The sequence below is a fragment of the Polypterus senegalus genome, chromosome 3 (genome assembly GCF_016835505.1).
Source record: "Polypterus senegalus isolate Bchr_013 chromosome 3, ASM1683550v1, whole genome shotgun sequence".
NCBI lineage: Eukaryota > Metazoa > Chordata > Cladistia > Polypteriformes > Polypteridae > Polypterus > Polypterus senegalus.
This window is the reverse complement of record NC_053156.1, coordinates 153386026-153405253: the sequence shown is the minus strand read 5'-3', so window position 1 is coordinate 153405253 and position 19228 is coordinate 153386026.

Genomic DNA, 19228 nt, shown 5'->3' with positions numbered 1-19228 from the left:
GGAAACAGCATATTCAGTATTAATAATATTTTTTTACATTTATATAGGGCTTTTTGCACTACTCAGATTGCTTTATGTAGTGTGTAGGGAGGCAGTTCAACCACCACTAATGTGTAGCATCCACCTAGATGATGTGATGGCAGCCATTTTTGTGCCAGTATGCTCATCGCACATGAGCTATTAGATGGTGAAGTAGTGAGAGAGAGAGAGAGACAGGCGGTGATTATGGGACCAGAATGACTAAACTGAGATGGGCAATTTAACCAGGACATCGGGATATTCTTCACTTTTTATGAAGGATTCCCATGGATCTTTTTTTGACCAAATATTACGTCTCATCTGAAGGACGGTGACATGTTCACAGCACAGTGTCCCTGTCACTACACTGGGACATTGGGATTGACATTCAGATCACAGGGTAAGCACCCCTTGCTAGTCTCACAAACACCTCTTCCAGCACCATCCAAATATAAGCCAGGCCCAAACACGCTTAGCTTCAGGTGGATGACCTCTTCTGAAGTGCATGTGGTGTGGCTATACAGATACATGCTTTTAATGTGATACAGTACATAGTAAGTAAACCCGTCCTTCCGTCTCTCTAGTAAAACTAGTGAGAAATCAGAAGTGTGTCCTCATTTATGCCTTTTACCTCTCTATTTATGAAAAGTAGCTAATTAGATGACACACAGGCTGGTTTTACTGATTCCATGGACTTTGATTGGCTATGCATTTGAAGCATTCTGTCATGGCTGTAAAGTTAATTTACTGAAGCCCTTAGAAATTTTCTTTGACTGAAAAAAAACAAATGTTCATGTGCCGAACCAGGATGTGGATTTAGGTGTAATTTTCTTCTGATGCAGGCTACAACACCCCTATGACTGTGTAAGAAAATAAGAAGGTGTGGAAATCACAGTTAAATTCGAGAAGGCTCATAAAAATTGTGTAATTGGTTCTAGATACAGTTAACCAAAGGACAATCTGCTGGTCACATTTGCCTCTGTTTAAAAAAAACACTCTGAACACACATTTACATTAATCTTCATTTGTCACATACATGTCTAATAAAATTATGGCCTTTCTGTATTGATTTGGTTGCCACTAGGGAATCGGTTCTTCTTCCTAACTTTGTGCTGTCAGCAAACCAAAGAGTAACATTTGTCACATGTTTAAATAAATAATTTATATAAGTTAAGACAAGTAGCAGATCAAGCCCTGACTGCTTTGGGAATACAAGAGGCAAGACTGGAATAGATTTTCTGTCAATAAACCCGTTGGTTTCTGTATTTACACGTAATAAAAACACCAGTAAAGGAAATTATTTGTTTGCATAAATGCTGTAAGTGCAGTGATGTTTTTAATTAAAATGAATAGTCATTCTTTCCTAGCAGATCACACACATTAGTGCTGGTGTACCCTAGTGTTATAATAGGACTGACATCCTTGACTACGACACAGAAGTGGCACCGTCTGTTCTGGGAAAGTGCTAAAATATAGCTAATGTGGCCGAACCACACCTACATAATCAAAGCATTTGGTGATCCCGCGTCTTAGTTCACAGATGTATGAAACCTTCCCTGTTACAACACACGTACACAGCATGCACACTTATCAACAACAGTCGACAGCCCATTAGTCTTTCCTTTTCATTTAGATTAAAATGACTTCAGGCAATGCCAAGACAAGCTCTAGGAGTTTTTTGCAAGGCACACTTTACAAAATGAGCTGTAAATCTGGGGGATTTTTGTATTAATTATTAACAATTTTTTTAGCTGTTCGAAACAAAATTGATTTTTATGTTTGATTCTCCTCATACATTTAATGATGGATGATTATTTTAATAAAGGTGTCCTATCATATACACAATATTTATTTACCTATTAATTGATACTGTATTAAAGCATTATGTGACAGATTATCAGTTTACTGGGCAGCAAGTAACATGACATGATTTAATATTTCAAGGACTGTGTGACCAGTTAATCTTTTGTCTGTGTAAAATTACATTTTATGTGTAAGTGCCACAGCCTCACACTTCCTTCTAGTAAACGTATAATTTCAAATCTTCAATGTGTGAATGTACCCCTTAGCCAGCCATTCTTGCTTTGCACAATCTGATGACCGAGCAAAAACAAAGTGACCTGAGCCATTTGATTTAAGTAGGAATTTTGGACCAGAATCCAACTTTAAAACATTCAGTATTTACAATTGTTCCTATTCTGTAACCACAGAATGAGAAATGTTAATTTGAACATCCATTAATCATTAACTACTGCACTACTGCAAATAATACTACTACTGATAGGAAAAAATTCTGGTGAAATACAACAGGATTCTTTCAAAGAAAAAGGCAAAAAAAGCTGTGGGCAAGGAAAAACAAATTGACAAAATGCTATAGAGGAACTGTGGCCAATGTGCGCTCAAAGTTTATATGTGCTATCAGGAAAAAAAAAATGTAAATGTTTGCACATCAGTTTCTAGAGGGAGGCTGTGAGTTGATCTGGCTGTTTTAACTGTTATGGTTCTTGCTTATAATCAATAGACGCATGAGAAGCAACTGATAGTTTTTTAAATCCCACGGTTGGAAGAAAAAACAAAACTGAAATATGAAATGTAGGAAAAAACATCTTTAAATATTTAGGTGATATTACAAACAACCCTATAGAACAACTGACATTTTCTTTAACACTTAATGAACCTAGGAAAGGAATAAAGGAAGGAAAAAAATAAACCATTATATTTTATTGTAAAATGTAAACAGCTAAATGGTGTAGTGATAAGTTACCAAGTATATTAGAAATTAAATGTTAAGGGGTTGAATTACCATCATTTTTTTTTTTTATTTCAACATAGAGAAGAGGCACTCGAAGGGGTAGCTCTGCTGCTTTTTCATTTATGTTGACGGTTTACTTCATAGTGGCAATACAAGGCATGGTCTGAGCAGAATTTCCTTAACCAGAAAGTGCTGATTGTTTCGATGTGAATGAATGTTTTCTCTTTCAATTGACTCTCCGACGATCCAGAAGTGAAGCACAAACCACGCATTTATTTATTAGGGCACCATCACATTTCTCTTCATTAACTCGTCACTTTTCACTTCGTCTGAAACAGATTTAAAAACACTAGCTATGACTGTATTATGTAAAGTATTAGTTATCAACTGTGCATTTAAATCAAGCTCACGTCTTTTTATTAACTAATACATTACTTTACAATTTGTGAATATACCACGCAGCATCACTAATTATATTACCTACAGTAGGACTATATAGAATAAATAACGAGAAGACAATACATTGAGTTATCCACTGCACATTGATATTTCTCCAGAATTCTATAATCAGACTGTTTGCAAACTGCTTTTCTTTTCTTTTTCTAAATTGCTTCTTTTATGAATCAAGCTGTTTACGCGAAATCAAAAGCAACATCGAAGTATACTGAAGCCGTTTTATATTTTCATTAAATTTTTGTCGTTCACAATTTACCGTGATCTGTGAATTGTTGTAAAAAGTAAACCGAATGGAGAAAAGCAACTGTGAATAATCATTAGGAAATAAACGTAGGCGTGAATGTAGCCACATTTTAAGAGATACACAAAAACAATCTGATTGCTTCGATATGAATTCAATTTAAAATATGATTCAATTTAATGTAACTGAACAATAACAGCAATACATATGATTTTCTGAACGCGATTACCAGTTGCTGTAAATTAACTATCAGATACAAACAATAACAAAAACAACAATAATAAGATGAACAACATTATTATTATTATTATTATTATTATTATTATTATTAAGAAGAAGAACAATAATTACATCAAAAACAATATACTTCTACTCCTTCTTCTTATTAACAATAATAATAATATTATTAATAATAAAAATAATAATAAGAAGAAGGAAAGGTCGAATAAGAACATATTATTATCATTATTATTATTATTATTAAGAAGAAGAATAGAAGAACATTATTATTATCATTATCATTATTGCTATTAAGAAGAAGAAAAAGAACAATATACTCCTCCTTCTTCTTATTATTTTAACAATAATAATTAATATTGATAAAAAGAAGACAAAGAACAATATTATTATTATATGAAAATATATAATTTATATTATATATAATAAAAATATTAACTGTAACCTGCTTGCTTCGTCGTTAGCTATGCTTGTATAATTCAATTTAATTTAGTTAATGAAGTTTTCCGCACACCGTTGGTAGTTGAGCAAAATTAAATGCCAGATAGAAAACGTAAAAAAAAAATTACTAAATTGTGAGATCTGAGAATCAAGTAATCAGTAAAGTTTTTGCTCAATATACATGCTAATCACATTATAATTACGGGGTTTTAGAAGACACTCGATTACAAATTTTTAAGTTATAAATTTATTCACACCATACAAAAAGGAATAATTTCTTTACTGAATATTAGTAGAACACAGCAAACAGATTAACAGTGTATTCTTGCTCATACACAACGTTCTTTTAAAAAGCAATCAAATTTTTAATTCGGATTTTGATATGCAAGATCAACAGCTCTGGGTTAAGACAAGCGAAAAAATAGGCCATTGAAAAAATCGAGTGTTTAAGAAACTTTCGTACTTTTGTGCTGGCGTAGTCTTCGTTATGGACACAAGTGCAATGCAGATATTTTAGCCAGCGAGCGTTAAACTGGAAGCAGATTTAAAGATAAATAGATGAGCTGGAACTTTTATGATATATTATTTAAACAGGACATCACAGTAGGCTACTACCAAAACGTAAACTAAGTGAAAAACATAAAACATATAAAATAAAATTAAATAAAAAGCCGGTGTGGAAACAAATGAATGGCTGGATGGCCGGGTTAGTCTGGCTTCAGCGTGGCCAGTGCCTTCTGTTAAACTGCAGGACAGAATCGTCGGGTAGTTTACCTCAGCTGAACCCGCGCCGCCAGCTGATGTGATGTCTGAGCAAACGTGCCACAATCACACGTATTAGAATTAACATCCAACCGACCGCCAGTCTAAAGTCCGTAAGTTATTGCTAGAAGACATTAAGACATTAAAAGAACAAAAAATATTTAGACGGTAGGTGACTTTTTATTTTAAGAATGTGACTTTTTTTATATCCGGACACTCACTATGTATTTGTCTGCCTTGCACCCCATATACTCTCCCTTGCGTGTCTGTAAAAGGATGCGCCCGGTGCTACAATGATAGGCGCTGACTAACCAGGGCGCTTTATTGGGAAAAACCGGTTCAGAAAAATGGATGCCATGTCTAGTTTGATTCACGAGAGAGTAACAACATCCACTGCTTCTACAGGGTAACAATTCACATTTGTACCAAAAAAACATTCTTACTCGTTTGGAGTAAAAAATATTTACTGGGGATCCTATGTTTATGTTATATAGCACAGAAAATTTTGATAAACAGAAAAAACAATATGAAAACATTCATTTTATATTATTTCAGTTAAATCTAGTTATACTCATATAAATAATTTGACTGTAAATGTTTATTTTTTACATATTTCTAGTAAACAATTTCATGCAATATTTCATATTATAAATGCTTTGCTAAACTATTCTGACTCAATTTCACCGACATCTTTGGAGAGATGACTTAGAAAAGTGCTGCACATATACATGCATGCTCGACTTTGCATTTTGAGCCAATGCTGGCAAGTGTGAAAGTAATTACTAGAGCAAAACAAAACAAAAAAGTTTCAAATGTTGCATTTCCTGTTTTGCTAAATAATCCCCCTTATTGTTTGTAATTGGGCTCTGAGTGTGGCTGTGTGCATAATGCAATGATGGAAATTCATATTTATGTATGGAATAGCAAGTGTTTTGGTGACTCTGCTCCTTGGAGTCGCAGTTAATCGCTTGAAAGTATTTTATTGAACATTTGGTGATAAACATAGACGGCTTCAGCTTAAAGCAATTAATTCAGAATACTGACATAAACTCTCCAATCCTTTGACAGCTTGGAGCCGAAATAAAAATGCTAGTTCTCCAGGGAACTGCACAAGATAGTTGGCTCTTTTCTGGACTGTTTGCTCACAGGCCCAGAGAGCAATCTTCCTCACAGAATGAAATGCAAGGACACAAACAATGTACCAGGGAGAGAATAGAAGATGGGAATGAACAGTTTGAACTATTTGCTCAGCAGAAGGGCAGCCACAATGGTCGGCCAATGGCTTTCCCATGCATCAACTGGGGCTTCTTAAATTCTTTTGTTGTTTAGCTCCTTCCTCTGGCCAGATAAGAGCACAGCTGTCCAATACTTTTAATTCCCTTTGTACATATACTGTATGGTCATTTATCCGGCTTTGGATTATTCATTTTGATTTTTGGCCCAGTTGACTGAATGTCGACTTGTACAAATCTGAGGTGTTTCATTTTTGCATATAACACAATGTGCAAGGAAATCCCTTTGACCCCCAAATCTGCGCAAAAACAGAACAAAAGTCAAAAACGTACAGTCTGGCCTCTCTGTACAACAAAACAAGTTGTAACTAAGTGGTAGTGTAAAGATGGGTTGTTTTCTGTATAATTTTCCTATTCTTATAAGTTCTATAATATTTCAGAGAACTGGTATTTTCATTTTAATTCTTCTGAATGCATAGTCAATGGGAAGAAACATCAATAGATAAGCACATAGGTCAAGGAGCATGTGGAATTTCCTAAAACGTTTAGTGATTAAACAAATAAAGGAGTGCATTTTTAATATTTTACCTTCATTTTTAATTTAAGTCGCAAAATAGAATGTTATAACTTTAAAAAATGTTCTGATAATAGCATCATAAAAACAATAGAAAAAGAATAAAGATTAAAGATAAACTTCAAAATAAATAAAAGAGCCCTGCAAAACTCTCAGTGTTTGCTCATCGTTTAAGCATTGGCTTCCCTTCAGGGCTGCTGCTCCTTGGCATACACACAAGGGACATTTCCATTCTCTAGCTGGGTGTCCACACATAGGAGGAGGTGCTGCAACCATTAAAGTGAAAAACTGATGTCACCAGTGGAGAGGCGCACCAGTTTTACAACAGCGAGCTCAAAGAGTTCACATGCAGCTTATAAATCCCATACCACATCGGGAGTAATGTGCATCCTTAGCAAGTTTTAAAAAAATAATTATTTTACATTCACAGATTAGGTGTGCAACATTATAGATTTACTAGCTGTTCCACCTGTCTAAGACAGGTTGAAATCTCAAAAGTATTCAACGTAGAACACAGCGTTAATGCTTGCAGTGCATATGTCTCTGTTATTCACCATTTGGTATGGGATTCGTTAAAGCAGTGTTAATGTTTTTGATGCACCATCTGTTGCAATGATGGAGACATTACACGCACACTCATACTCATAGCCTGTGTAATGTCAGACGATGCCTATGGCAAAAGATTAAAATTAAGAGCATTTGTGCCTGCTAGGAAAACAAAAGAAAGTTGAGCTCCCGAGTGCCAAAAATGGCTGACTCCTTCCAGTGGCCGTTGGCGTTTATACCACTGCTGCCTGGAAGGGTGGACGGGACTTACTTGCAGGAGACCAAACGTGAGGTCACTTGACATCTGACTGATGTCCCTCTGAACTGTGAAAAGAAAAGTTTCCTCATCAGTAACGGCGCCCCCTCTTGTCCCGGCAGTCCTGAGGATGCACCCTATTTGCACATGCATGACAATTCTTTATTTCACACATAGCAATTCCTCAAATCATTAAAATCTGAACATTATGTTTTAACTGTTGAAGAATGATGGTTAGAGATCAATTGTACTTGTTATTACACTGTATGTTTTTGAAATAAACTCATTTTACATATTTCACAAATTCAACATCATTAAAACTGAAATAAAATATCAGGGTCAAAATTAATCAAAAATGTGAAAAGAAATATAAGTAATGTATTTTTTGCATCCTTAAATATTTAGCAAATGTAATACTGACCACAAATTGTGAAATTACAAAAAAGAGTCAACTAATCAATAAACAAGAAAAAACAATGTTGAATGTGGGACTTTAGGGGTTCGTGGGCTGTGCAGTAGGTGAGTATGGGGTGAGAAAGTTCATAAATCATAATTAGTGTGATTAGGGAACTGCCATAAAATATATATTGGTGTGTTTTGAGGGGTTCAAACTTGACCCCCTAGGCTACATTTGGAATAATTTATATATTTTATATATATATATATATATTTATATAAATAAATATTTTTATTTGTTGGTGCCTTTTGCCATATTAACCTAAATTTGGATCCAGTCTAATGTGCTACACTGTAAATATGGAGGAATCATGGCAGAGCGGTTTAGCACTGCTGCCCCACACTTCTAACACCATAGTTTCAAATGTTGTTCATGTACAGTTTGTATGATCTCCTTGTGTCTGCATGGATTTTCCTTCCTCATTTCCAATGACAGGTGTGTTAGGTTAACTGGAGATTTTAACTTGTGCATGAGTGAACCCTCTGACAGACCACCATCCCTTCTGAGTGAGCCCACTGATAGATGACTGTCCCATCTGAGTAAGCCCTCTGATAGACCACTCTCTTCTTTGAGTTGGCCCTGTGATAGACCACTGTCCCATTTGAGTGAGCCCTCTGACAATTCATTGTCCCATCTGGGGCTCGTTCCTACTTTATTCCCAGTGCCGCTATGACACATTACGTGAATATCATGTTTTCTATAAACATTGTACAGTGTTAAAGGCTAGGATTTCAAATCTATGCATATGCGAATGATAAATGAAATCTTCAAATATTACGACTTCACTGTATATAATAAATTGTTACACTGTATTTATAAGAGACTTTATACGTAGGTAATACTAGCATTGATATCTTTGATTATCATGTTTGAAGTTTGCTTAGGAATGCTGTGATGTAACCTACAGTATATGCTATCTATTAACATTGTACAAAAGCATAAAAAAATTGTATTAGTGCATTCCTTGATATTATGTACAGTACAATATAAAATTTCACGTAAATTAAAAACTTCCAGGAATACATATTTTACTTTTACCAATCATTAAGCAGCTTACTTCACACGCGTTCTTCTGCTCAGTTTAAACCAACAGTGAGTCAGAAGGTGCCAGTAGTTTCAAATTTGATTCGATAACAGTGAAATAAATAATTTTCTTACTTGTTCACTTTAATCAACCAAATTATGAATTCATTTTTTAAACTTATTAATTTCAATACACGGTAATAGAGATGGTTAACTCAAATCCAAACTTAGGTTTAATTCTAATCGATGTTGAACATTCACTTGCATGCTAACTACAGTGTCGTACTGAATTTTCACCACATTTTGAGATAAACATCTACTTTATTTTTATGTCTTAGGTGCTAAAAATATTTTTGCTAAATAATGTGAATAACATTGCCAAACACCTAGCTGCTTATGCATTAAAACACATCATGCATTCATGCATTATTCCACTGAAGCTGATGAATTAAAATGACATTAGGCAAATGTGACATTAACAGTTACTTGTTTTGACTTCCAAATTAAGAAGCTTCTGGTTTTCTAATAGATTCATAATTTTCAAGGGATACAAACAATGATAATTAATTTGGAAATTTTATTATAGAAGCCAATAAAAAGAATGAAATAAACAATAGTAACACATTATCCTTTTGTTATTAACATTTACAAACAAATCACAATTACATTGCACTTGATGGTTTTAAATATGATTTCTTTTTTTTAAGATATGTCACAATAACACTTTCATCAAAATATGTAGTTATCTTCAAATGGCAATTTTTTTTGTTTTGCAAAATATTTTTATTATTGTAAGATGATTTTAATTGACATCTCTTTGTACCTAAAAGATTAAATATGTACATTGATTTTTTTTTTCATTTAATAGTGAGCCCACCAAAATATATACACTCAAACTATTGCGTTTCATCATAATTCAGAATACAGCTATATAATGTCGACTGTGTAGATTTTTCATCCTGGTAATCCATGTCAATATGGCTCATACAGACAGGTACAGCTAATTAGTCTACTTCATCCAGCAATGAAACACTTTTGAAAATAAATACGTTGGGATGGTCAAATGGATTTTTGATAAAGAAGAGTAGCTCTTTGGGCAGCATTAATGCTTGAAATGAAAGTGCTCGACAAGTCCCGCTGAAATGTTTACCCTTTCAGTTTTACAGCCTATAACAAACCTCTTACTGCCACCAAAACTTGCTTGCTTTATCAATAAACTATCAGGTTCCTTTTGTTTGCCTTCGTCAGTTTAAAAGCTCTGAGAGTTTTTTGTTTTACTGTATGTAATGCATTAAATTATGTGATGCGTTTAGCTACCCACAGATTATCTGAATTCACCAATATTTAACCAAAATGACCTTTTTATGTTCTGTGGTATGAGTTGCATAACAGAAGAAAGACATAAAAATCATGCATGAAACTAACCCTATTGCAAGAACACCACAAACAAAGTGAATTAATATTCAAGACCAGCAGAAAACGGGTTGAAACAGAAGACTGTGCTATTAAACAAGTATCTATTTACATAATGATCTGCACACCGGAGTGATGATTAAAATAAACGCTTAAGGTTCACTGGCAAATCTAATGAAAAATGACTAAGCGTGACTCACTCATTGCCTTATGCTTTGGTGCAGAAAATGTGCCATGTTAAAATTTGTTTCAAATGATATGGCAGGCAAACAGCAGTAATCTGAAACAAGTCAGCTATGTCCAAATCAGGCTCCTATGTAAGAAGCAGCCGAAGAGCTGCATAATTGACAGGAAGGTTAGTAACCCTGATACTTCAATTTCTTACCATATTATGTAGCAGGGGCCATTGGAATGGCACTGGGGGTCTCTGCTGTCCGCCCAGTGTTTATAGTAATTACATGCAGTTTGTATATTCTTATGTTCACATAGATTTCCTCAAGGTTTCAGTAACACCCAAAAATCAAAACTGCTAATGACCTTTTTTAAAATATACCGTATGTGGAATCTGGTTATAGACTTTACAATTTAGAAATATGTTCATACCTAGATATGTGAAGCTGGTTATGAAGAAACATTGATTTCCTACATTCCAGTATGACAAACAAAGAAATTATTTACTTTATGGTTTTCTTTATTTGCATTTAAAAATCAGATTGGATCTACTGTGAAATAAGAATGTTTGAACAGCACAAGTTAAGCAAGAGAATTCTTATAATTCCTTGTTAAAGTGCTTTCTCAAGAAACTGAGCTTTTAGAATTTTTCAGTATAAATTGGGGCTTTTTGTAAACATTCATTTAGTCATTTTCTTTTTCTACTATATGCCACTCACAATTGATGGGTAAATAGAAACTAACATGATGGAACCAAAAAAAAAAAAAACAACTTCAAAACTTAATTTTTCCATTAAACGCAGAGGTTTACATGTAGTGCTGCACTGTTTACATACTTCTCCATTTGAAACACAGACAGGTTAATTGATTTGCTCTGGGTCACACAGTAGCTCAGTGGGCAAGACTGCACTTCTGGCCTTAAGCTTTACATTACATTTTTGTATTTGGCTGACACTTTTATCCAAGGCGACTTACAACATCTGAGATACAAAAAGCAGATTTTCTGGCCATAGTTGCTGATCTCGTCACGGGACCATGTCAATTCCAATGAGTGAAAATCTCTCTCCATGTCTATTTTACTGACTTAGTGCTGACTTTACAGCACAGTCGTGCTCACTACTTTTTGTGACAGCTAATAACGTGCTGCCTGACGGAGAGAGTGGTGAATGATGGGTTAAGAGGTTAACAGTCTTGACCCTTTTTTCTTTTTTCTGTTTTATTTTACCAAACATGAGGAAGATGAGCCTTTATTCTATTTGTGAGGTTCAAAACACCGGCGTTCCTTATTCCTCATTGCTACAATGTATGCATTGTTCTTCCAGATGAGCAATCATTGTTTGTCAGCTCTCATGCATACAGAGCTGCCCCTACAAGTAAAGACAAAATCAAAACTGTTTGATTTTATTGGAGTGAAGCGCAGACTAGTTGGAGTGAGTGGCTGGGTATGTCACATTAGGCAAATGGCTTCACAGGAGACACTGCAGACAGTTGTAGACTTGCTAAGATTATGTAAATGAAGGCTATGACTGAAAATCACTGGGAAGTCACATGCTGCAACATAGCTTTATAGAGAATGAATTTACATTGGGATTTGGTTGTCCGGGTCTCATAGAGACATGTGTTTCTCATTTCTGACAAGAACTGGTACGTACTTATCACAAAATTCTGTCCATTTTTATTCCCATTAATTTATTTCACAGATGAGTGCACAGAAGATGGTTTTAATGAATATATGTACATATATTTTTATGTATGTCTAGGCCACTGGTGTGAATGTCTCTGACCAAACAATCAGAAACAGACTTCACGAGGGTGGCCTGAGGTCCCGATGTCCTCTAGTGGGCCCTATGCTCACTGCCCGGCACCGTGGAGCTTGCCATAGAACACCAGAATTGACAGGTCCACCACTGGCGCCCTGTGCTTTTCACAGATGAGAGCAGGTTCACCATGAGCACATATGACAGACATGAAAGGGTCTGGAGAAGCCATGGAGAACATTATGCTGCCTGTAACATCATTCAGCATAACTGGTTTGGTGGTGGGTCAGTGATGGTCTAGGGAGGCATATCCATGGAGGGACGCACAGACCTCTACAGGCTAGACAACGGCACCTTGACTGCCATTAGGTATCGGGATGAAATCCTTGGAACCATTGTTAGACCCTGTGCTGGTGCAGTGGGGGTCTTGGGTTTCTCCTGGTGCACGGCAATGCCTGGCCTTATGTGGCGAGAGTAAGCAGGCAGTTCCTGGAGGATGAAGGAATTGATGCCATTGATTGGCCCCCACACTCACCTGACCTAAATCCAATAGAACAACCCTGGAACATTATGTTTCGGTCCATCCGACAACGCCAGGTTGCACCTCAGACAGTCCAGGAACTCAGTGATGCTCTGGTCCAGATCTGGGAGGAGATTCCCCAGGACACCATCCATCGTCTCATAAGAAGCATGCCCTGACGTTGTCAGGCATGCATACAGGCACATGGGGGCCATACAAACTACTGAGTATGATTTGGAGTTGCTGCAATGAAATTTCGGCAAAATGGACTAGCCTGCCGCATTATTTTTTCACGTTGATTTGTGGGGTGTCTTTGAATTCAGCTCTCTGTAGGTTGATAATTTTCATTTCCATCAAACATTTGTAGCATCCTTTCGTTCCTAACACATTACCCAGTCCATATCAGTGAAGATATCCATATGTACAGTACAGTGTAAACAAATATCGTGCAAGGTGTTTTTTGTAATATCATACTGTCTTCTTGAATAAAGCAAAACGAATAATCTTAGGAAACTGGTTGGAGAAAAATAATATTAGTTAAATATAAATATGTGTGTTGGATTCTTTAGGCCTCTTGGTCTTCCAATCAGATGAAGATTCTTTTGTTATATTGAGCAGTTTCATATACTGTAGTTCTTGATATTGCTGTTCATAATACAGGGCTTGATGGAGCTATAGGTTGCATGTACATTACCACAAATGCTGTGTAGACTTAAAAATGAACAGTAAAATTCTGAAAAATATGTGTTACATATAAAGGGTAATAAAGTTTTGGAAAGCAAAAAATGTAGGCTGTCATTATGCATGCAGCAGACATTATGGATGGTATCAGACTGATTTTGTGTTGTGCAGGTCACTGTAATGATTTCTAATCTGGAAGATCTATAACACCAACCTTTGCTGTCTCACCACCCAAGATAACAGACTGTCTTGTTAACAAGCGAAACATGCCTCTACGAGTTGTTCAGCTTGCAGTTTTGCTCTTCCCCAAATTGATTTTATGCTTATTTTCATATGTATGAAAGAAGTGCTTCTAAGATTAAGAATACTAAACCATCAGGATGAACCGCAGACTATTCAAGCAGTTTATTTTTTTTTAATCTCCAGGATCCTGGTTAGAAATACAGAGCAGACTAAGCCTTAAATTCCATTTTACAGATATCCTTCTTTACCAGTTTACTGCAAGTTCCTGGATCAGTGGCTTCATCTAAAATCTTTACCTCATCCACTCTTCGCTGTAAATCCTGCTGCTTATGTTACTTTTGTTTGGCTGGCCTAATTATTTGTGCAACAGCCATTAGCCTTCACTTTAGTCCAATGGAAGGGGCTTACGCACAGGTGTTCTGGTGTATGACAACTTCATGGTCACAGGAGGTTTTATCTGAAACAGCTTGTGTGAATAAGGAAACATGTGGATGGATTGTGAGGCTGATCCCTTTCAAGAATGAAAAGCAAACCTTTGTGTTTCATTCCATGGAAAAAAATAATTTTCAGCAAAAGAGTGCAGAATATAATATCCGTCAGTCAGTCAGTCAATTCACCAAATGATCAGCAAACTTAAAGGCTCTAGACTGAGGACAGACTGTTTAAGAACGTAATTGATCATTAAGTATAATTATGGCCGTTAATGTATAATTTAAAAACTGTTAGCAATATTTCTTCTATTCGTTGGCTTATTTTTCACCATCCACTTATTCATCCACCTATCCCATGACACAGAAATGCAGGAGGAACAGTTTTCGTGAAAACCTGGTTATGTGTAAAGAGTAATCCATAATAGATTAGCTTAAAATAATTATACTATACTTGAAATCAGTGAAGCCCCAAAGTAGTATACGTAGTAGCAACGTTTCAGCCGTGGCATAGCAACGTTTCAGCCGTGGCATGGCCAAATGGGGAGGCAGCTAGATGGATGAGGTCTCCAGGACTCTAAAAATATCCAAACCTAATTATGTCATATCATCTACTGTTAAACCGTACTTCTAAAATTTTTATTATTATGCTGTCTTAAGGAATTGTTCTGTTGTGTATATTGTATTGTATTGACCCCCTACTTTTGACACCCACTGCACGCCCAACCTACCTGGAAAGGGGTCTCTTTGAACTGCCTTTCCTGAGGTTTCTTCCATTTTTCCCTACAAGGTTTTTATTGGGAGTTTTTCCTTGTCTTCTCAGAGAGTCAAGGCTGGGGGGCTGTCAAAAGGCAGGGCCTGTTAAAGCCCATTGCGGCACTTCCTGTGTGATTTTGGGCTATACAAAAATAAACTGTAACTGTAAAATGTAGTATATCTGTACACTCCATGCATATCTGAAAACCTAAATATTACATTTGATTTAACTAGCGTGTGTTACCTAAAATTCAAAGGGTGCAGGAGCAAATAGTAATACTGAAGTATGACCAGTGTGATAACTGCAGGTGGATGGACTTAGATAAATACTTCAATAATTATCTGTATCATATTTTTACATGAGTTGCTACTGACAGCTAATGTAGAGTTGACTTACGTGTATTACTTGTGAAGCTCCTGTGGGCAGCCCTTCCTACAATTTTAATATTGTGATTGTAATTCTAAATTCTGTATTTTCTGTTTATTTTCTGTTTTTGAACTTCTTGTTATTTTTCTTCCCATTTCTATGTTGTTGTTCTTTTTCCTCTTCATCTTTTCCCACTTGTATGTGAATGTCCTTGATCAGTCTTCTCCAAACATCTCATTACTAGTCAAGTCCTTTCTTTTCCTTCAGATCTTGTTTTACTTTTTTCATCCACCATTGCTTTGGTCTCCCCTGTTTTGCCTTCCCCTGTACTTTCCTTCCCATAACTCCTTTGCCAACATATTCATGGTCTCTTCTTCTCACAGCTCCATACCACTTCAGCCTACCTTCCTGTACGTTTGTTGTACCTTTAATGGTCTCATTTCTTATTTGGCCCTTTTTAGTAATTCTATACATTCCATCTCAACATTCACATTTCTGCAAAATTCAACTTCTTCTTCTGCGCTCCCTTTACTCCTCATGTCTCAGCTCCATACATCATTGTTGTTCTTACCATTGTCTTTAAAACCTTACCATTAACCTTTGCCTTAATTCTTTGATTACACAATACTCCTGATACATTGTTAAAATAGTTCCATCCACACTGCACTGTACAGGTTATACCTGCATCTAGTTTCCATCTTGGGCTACCACTGATCATAGATATTTAAATTTATCCACTCTTTTCAATAACTCTCCCTGCAGACTAACATCTGAAACCTGATCATCATTAAATCTCACATATTCTGCTTTCTTCCTATTCATCTTCAGTCCTCTATCTTCCAAAGCCCTTCTCCTTTCTTCCAACTTCCTCTTCATTTTGGTCTTTTATCCCATAACTCAGTACATCTATAACCAGATCAAAGATGTAAGGATTTGAATAAGATCCCCTCTAATTTGAATTTGGTCTGTTACCCCAAAACTTTTTTTAACCTGAGTCCTCACTCCATCATACATATCCTGGACAATACTCACATATTCCTCTGGTGCTCATTTTTCTCTCATACACCTCCAGAATTCTTGACATGGCACTCTATCATAAGCCTTCCCCAAACCAATAAATACCATTTGCAAACCTTTCTGATGTTCTTGATGCTTCTCTATGAGCTGTCTCAATGCAAAGACTGCATCAGTTGTTCCTCTCCTTTGCGTAAAACCAAACTGCTCCTCCCCTATGGTGGTCTCTGGAAAAATTTATTCATAAAGCAACTAGTAAAATAAATATTTATGAAATATAAGCCAAGAAGTTCTGGACTATGGCTATCCCATTTCATTAGGAAGCTCCCAAGTGATGCCTTTCAAAATATTTTTCAAAGTAGACATTACGTACTGTGGGGTCTATGTATTGTAACATCTCCCGATCTAGCAGCAATTGTTTTCTTTTGCTTCTGGCCACAAATCTACTTCCTCCAACCACATTGGTACCTTACCTAGCCTGAGTACTTCCTGATTGCCCCTTTATTTTATTAGTTGCTGTTTTTGGGACTATTTGATCCCCATAGAAGGCACCTCTGGCCTGATTTAAACCCTCTTCCCTGGCTCTTTTAATTTTGCTATTTGGAACAGTACCTTGGGGTCCTTGGAGATCCCTTCATATTTTTCTGTACTTTCTTTGGTCTTCTTTAGCACTTTTAACCCTTGTCTGCAGCCTTTGCATTTTTAAAAATTTTCACACAGTAGTCAACATTCTTCCAAGCCACAGCCACAATTGTGTAATGTGAAATATGAGCAGGTAACTCTTGCATCCTCATGTTTCATCTCTCTTGACGCTCTTCACTTCTACATCAGTACATCATTTCTTTTTGCACCTGTCTCAGAAAGTCACCATTCTCTTATGCCATTTTAACAGACTCGTGGTCTGACTAACACTTTCTGAGTATATATTTTGTCTTAAATAAACTGAATCTTATTTATCATTTACAATTTTCAGACTATCATTTTTGTGCATAAATAGTGGGTAACAGTGCTTTGACTGCAAAAGTGGGATTGACCAACTTTTTTTGTATAACTAATATTTACAAATTAAGCACAAAACGTACAACTGTCTTTACCATATATATTCTAAACTGAAAAAATAATAAAAACAGGGGTGCCGAACATTTCTCCTACACTGTCATCTGATTTTAAAGCTAATTATTACTAAATATAGATAAAGTCAACTGTAATCAATGATTAATTAAGTGAGCAAACAAAAATACATTTGATGTTAAATAAACGTTTTATTTATCATTCATAATTTATTATTTACAGTTCAGTGACTAGGATTTTGCAAGGCTTGCAAACATCATTGTTGCAGCTGAGTATGTACATGTTTACATCAGACCACTTTCCCATACCACTGGAGATTTATTATTAATAAAGTTGGTTAAGGTGACATAAAACTTATCAACTAAACTAATGGAACTGCCCTCTTAAATTTCAGGGTCAGAAGAAAACAGCTTATTCCTGCAGCATGAGACACAGGACAGGAGTCAGCCATGGAGTGTGTGCCAGTTAGATGCTTGGCACACAACAACATTGGGCAAATGTTGAACCCCCAATTTGCTTAAAATGCATAGCTTTAGAAGAAGTAAATCAGAATAACCTGTAGGAAACCCATGCAGACCCGAGGGAGACTGCAATAAGCACTGTGCCATTGTGACCCTATTTAAAAATCAAAGAGATATACAACTTTATTGTCCTAAATGGGAAATGTAGCTTTTTACAGAATCTCAAGAAATATATTAAACAATAAAAACCAAACCAAACACACACAAAAAGTACAAAAAAGGAGACAAAAACGTCTAACTTGACTAAAGATAAGAGAACAGTAACAATCACGGTGAGGCGTTAAAAAGGTGTATTGCTGTAGGTCTGGATCCCCCCAAGAAGATACATATTAATCAAGGAAGTACAACAAAAGTGGACAATTAACAGTCAAAATCAAGTTAAACATTAATAACTTATCCACTTGGTTTTCTTTCTAAAGTATATCGAACCCCTCCTATACCTTTTGGCAAAGGATGTTATGTTGCCCATATACTTTCCAACTGGAAGCTATGATCTATAAAAACATTCATTTATACTTGAATAATATCAGAGATTAAGATGCTTTTGACAAAGGTTCATTGTATCAAGTTTTAAATCAAGCTCATTTTCAGTGCAGCATTCTAAAAGAGTGTCTAGCAATACCCCAGTATTAGTTTATTTTCACAATATAAAGTATTCAGTTTTGGGAACTGGCAACTCTAAAGTCGTCTGAGGCATCCAGTGTGGTCTGGCAGTAGGCTAGTGTGCCACTAAATTTTGGCTCCTGACTTGTATTGAATATTGAGATTACAGACTGGCAAACTTTAAAAAAATAATCAAGGTATGGTAAACTTAATTGAAAAGAAGTGACCAGTTAAAGCCGTGAGTCTTTAAGTCTTAAAAATGAAGCCAAATTTATGAAATAGCAATTCTGACTTGCTACTTAGAAATGTTTTATGTGTTTAAATGTGAGCGGTGGAGCACAATATTTCCTAAACATCAACAACAGAATTTTGTTTTTTTTTGTTGTTTTTGTTCATTTTTCTATATTTTATTCTTGTGATTGCTTGTGATGACGTCCATTTTAGATCTTTAAACACATTTGGCTTTTAGAGTGTATGGCTGTATATTGAGTGTGACGTGTATGTTTACGTGTTTTAGTATTATCTTATGTTAAACAACATATGTATAGTACATGCACACATATGCATAAGCAAACTTCATAAAATGGCTTTATTGAATCTATCAAGAATGGTTTTAGTTGTACAGAGTGCAAGTTTTCTTATGTTCTGAGTTTCAGGTGTTTTTGCACTAGAATTAAGAGCTCTAAAG